Below are 4,325 nucleotides of genomic sequence, written 5' to 3' on the forward strand. Positions count from 1 at the left end.
GTATTCTGCTTAGAACTCTCTGTCTGTTGCTGAGAAGATGATAGTAAAGGTTTGCCATTGCTAAACCTATTTCTTCCACCATTATTGTTGTTAAAACCTTTTTGAGGTCTTTCTTGATTCTTCCATGAGAAATTTGGGTGATTTCTCCATGAAGAATTATAGGTGTTTCCATAGGGTTCTCCTAGGTAATTCACCTCTTCCATTGAAGGGTTCTCAGGATCATATGCTTCTTCTTCAGATGAAGCATCTTTAGTACTGCTTGGTGCATTTTGCATTCCAGACAGACTTTGAGAGATCAAATTAACTTGTTGGGTCAATATCTTGTTCTGAGCCAATATGGCATTCAGAGTGTCAATCTCAAGAACTCCTTTCTTCTGACTTGTCCCATTGTTCACAGGATTCCTTTCAGAAGTGTACATGAATTGGTTATTTGCAACCATTTCAATCAGCTCTTGAGCTTCTGTAGGCGTCTTCTTCAAATGAAGAGATCCTCCAGCAGAGCTATCCAGAGACATCTTGGATAGTTCAGAGAGACCATCATAGAAAATACCTATGATGCTCCATTCAGAAAGCATGTCAGAAGGACATTTTCTGATCAATTGTTTGTATCTTTCCCAAGCTTCATAGAGGGATTCTCCATCCTTCTGTCTAAAGGTTTGGACTTCCACTCTAAGCTTGCTCAATTTTTGAGGTGGAAAGAACTTTGCCAAGAAGGCATTGACTAGCTTTTCCCAAGAGTCCAGGCTTTCTTTAGGTTGAGAATCCAACCATGTTCTAGCTCTGTCTCTTACAGCAAAAGGGAATAGCATAAGTCTATAGACCTCAGGATCTACCCCATTAGTCTTGACAGTGTCACAGATATGCAAGAACTCAGCTAAAAACTGATGAGGATCTTCCAATGGAAGTCCATGGAACTTGCAATTCTGTTGCATTAGAGAAACTAATTGAGGCTTAAGCTCAAAGTTGTTTGCTCCAATGGCAGGGATAGAGATGCTTCTCCCATAGAAGTCGGGAGTAGGTGCAGTAAAGTCACCCAGCACCTTCCTTGCATTGTTTGCATTGTTGTTGTTTTCGGCTGCCATGTGTTCTTCTTCTTTGAAGAATTCGGTCAGGTCCTCTAAAGAGAGTTGTGCTTTGGCTTCTCTTAGCTTTCTCTTCAAGGTCCTTTCAGGTTCAGGATCAGGCTCAACAAGAATGCTTTTGTCTTTGCTCCTGCTCATAAGAAAGAGAAGGGAACAAGAAAATGTGGAATCCTCTATGTCACAGTATAGAGATTCCTTGAAGTGTCAGAGGAAAAGAAGAGTAGAAGACAGAAGTAGAAAATTCGATCTTATCAAAGGAAATGGAGTTCGAATTTTGCATTAAGGGATAGTGTTAGTCCATAAATAGAAGGATGTGAGGAGAAGGGGAGTAAATTTCGAAAATTAAGTGAAAGATTTTGAAAACATTTTTGAAAAACATTACTTAATTTTCGAAAATGAGAGTGGGAAAGAAATAAGATGATTTTTGAAAAAGATTTTGAAATTAGAAATCAAAAAGATTTGATTGAAAACTATTTTGAAAAAGATGAGGTTAAGAAGATATGATTGATTTTAAAAATATGTGATTTGAAAAGATATAATTTGAAAACAATTTTAAAAAGATTTGATTTTAAAAATTAGTAACTTGGCTATCAAGAAAAGATATGATTCAAACATTAAACCTTTCTCAACAGAAAAGGCAACATACTTGAAATGTTGAATTAAATCATTAATTGATAGTAAGTATCTTTGAAAAAGGAAAGGAATTGATTTTGAAAACATTTGATTGAAAAGATATGATTCGAAAAAGATTTGATTTTGAAAAACTTTGAAAACTTGAAAAAAAATTTGATTTGAAAACAAAATTCTCCCCCTTGTGCCATCCTGGCGTTAAACGCCCAGAATGGTGCACATTCTGGCGTTTAACGCCCAAAACTATACCCTTTTGGGCGTTAAACGCCCAACCAGGCACCCTGGCTGGCGTTTAAACGCCAGTCTGTCCTTCTTCACTGGGCGTTTTGAACGCCCAGCTTTTTCTGTGCAATTCCTCTGCTGTATGTTCTGAATCTTCAATTCTCTGTGTTATTGACTTGAAAAGACACAAATTAAAAATATTTTTTGGATTTTTAATAATAAAGGATAATCAAAATGCAACTAAAATAAAAAACAATGCATGCAAGACACCAAACTTAGCGGTTTGTATACTACTGACACTAATGAGAATGCATATGAGACACACAAAATACTTCAAGTCAATAGAATTCAAAGATTAGAGCAAGTAAATCATCAAGAACATCTTGAAGATCACTAAGACACATGAATGCATGCAATTGACACCAAACTTAAGATGAGACACTAGACTCAAACAAGAAACATAAAATATTTTTTTTTGGTTTTTATGATTTTATAAAAAATTTTTTTTTTTGGATTTTTCGAAAATTATATGGAAAAGAAGAACAAAGGTATCAAAATTCTTAATGAGAATTCCAGGAATCATGCAATGTTAGTCTAAAGCTTTAGTCTAAAGGAATTAGACATGGCTAGCCAAGCTTCAGCGGGACATTGCATTCAAGAGCTAAATTGATGAGAATCAATCAGCTTTGGTGATGATAAGAACATCACCTTGAAACACTAGAATTCATTCTTAAGAAATCTGAAGAAAAATACCTAATCTAAGCAACAAGATGAACCGTCAGTTGTCCAAACTGAACAATCCCCGGCAACGGCGCCAAAAACTTGGTGCGCGAAATTGTGAACAATACTTTTCACAACTCTCATAATCCCCGGTCATGAACTCCAAAAACTTGGTAGCTCAATTCCATGGCATTACACAACTTCGCACAACTAACCAGCAAGTGCACTGGGTCGTCCAAGTAATACCTTACGTGAGTAAGGGTCGATCCCACGGAGATTGTTAGTATGAAGCAAGCTATGGTCATCTTGTAAATCTTAGTCAGGCAGACTCAAATGGATATGGTGATGAACGAAAATAACATAAAAGATAAAGATAGAGATACTTATGTAATTCATTGGTAGGAACTTCAGATAAGCGCATGAAGATGCCTTCCCTTCCGTCTCTCTACTTTCCTACTGTCTTCATCCAAACCTTCTTATTCCTTTCCATGGCAAGCTTGTGTAGGGTTTCACCGTTGTCAATGGCTACCTCCCATCCTCTCAGTGAAAACGATTGCATATGCCCTGTCACGGCACGCGGAATTCAGCTGTCGGTTCTCGGTCAGGCCGGAATAAAATCCATTGATTCTTTTGCGTCTGTCACTAACGCCCCGCCTGCTAGGAGTTTGAAGCACGTCACAGTCATTCAATCATTGAATCCTACTCAGAATACCACAGACAAGGTTTAGACCTTCCGGATTCTCTTGAATGCTGCCATCAGTTCTCGCCTATACCACGAAGATTCCGATTAAAGAATCCAAGAGATAAACACTAGAGCCTTTGTTGCTTGTAGAACAAGAGTGGTTGTCAGTCACTTTGTTCATGAGTGAGAATGATGATGAGCATCACATAATCATCACATTCATCATGTTCTTGGGTGCAAATGAATATCTTGGACAAAGAACAAGCGGAATTGAATGGAAGAACAATAGTAATTGCATTAATACTCGAGGTACAGCAGAGCTCCACACCTTAATCTATGGTGTGTAGAAACTCCACCGTTGAAAATACATAAGAACAAGAGTGATCATTGGTTTCGGCCCCAGAGAGGGAACCAGAAGAACCAAGATGAAAATACAATAGTAAAAGGTCCTATATATAGAGAACTAGTAGCCTAGGGTGTACAGAGATGAGTAAATGACATAAAAATCCACTTCCGGGCCCACTTGGTGTGTGCTTGGGCTGAGCAATGAAGCATTTTCGTGCAGATACTCTTCTTGGAGTTAAACGCCAGCTTTTATGCCAGTTTGGGCGTTTAACTCCCATTTGGGTGCCAGTTCCAGCGTTTAACGCTGGGATTCCTGAGGGTGACTTTGAACGCCGGTTTGGGCCATCAAATCTTGGGCAAAGTATAGACTATCATATATTGCTGGAAAGCCCAGGATGTCTACTTTCCAACGCCGTTGAGAGCGCGCCAATTGGGCTTCTGTAACTCCAGAAAATCTACTTCGAGTGCAGGGAGGTCAGAATCCAACAGCATCTGCAATCCTTTTCAGTCTCTGAATCAGATTTTTGCTCAGGTCCCTCAATTTCAGCCAGAAAATACCTGAAATCACAGAAAAACACACAAACTCATAGTAAAGTCCAGAAAAGTGAATTTTAACTAAAAACTAATAAAAATATACTAAAAAC

The 4,325-nt window shown here is 38.3% G+C and overlaps 1 non-coding gene across 1 annotated transcript; it reads left to right on the forward strand.

The window, feature by feature from the left end:
- The first annotated feature begins 569 nt into the window (after window positions 1-569).
- LOC130954882 (small nucleolar RNA R71) lies at window positions 570-677 on the forward strand. Its single transcript, XR_009076467.1, has one exon. It is a non-coding gene; the product is annotated as a small nucleolar RNA R71 (small nucleolar RNA).
- Window positions 678-4,325: the final 3,648 nt, after the last annotated feature.

Source organism: Arachis stenosperma, chromosome 1 (genome assembly GCF_014773155.1).
Source record: "Arachis stenosperma cultivar V10309 chromosome 1, arast.V10309.gnm1.PFL2, whole genome shotgun sequence".
Taxonomy (NCBI): domain Eukaryota; kingdom Viridiplantae; phylum Streptophyta; class Magnoliopsida; order Fabales; family Fabaceae; genus Arachis; species Arachis stenosperma.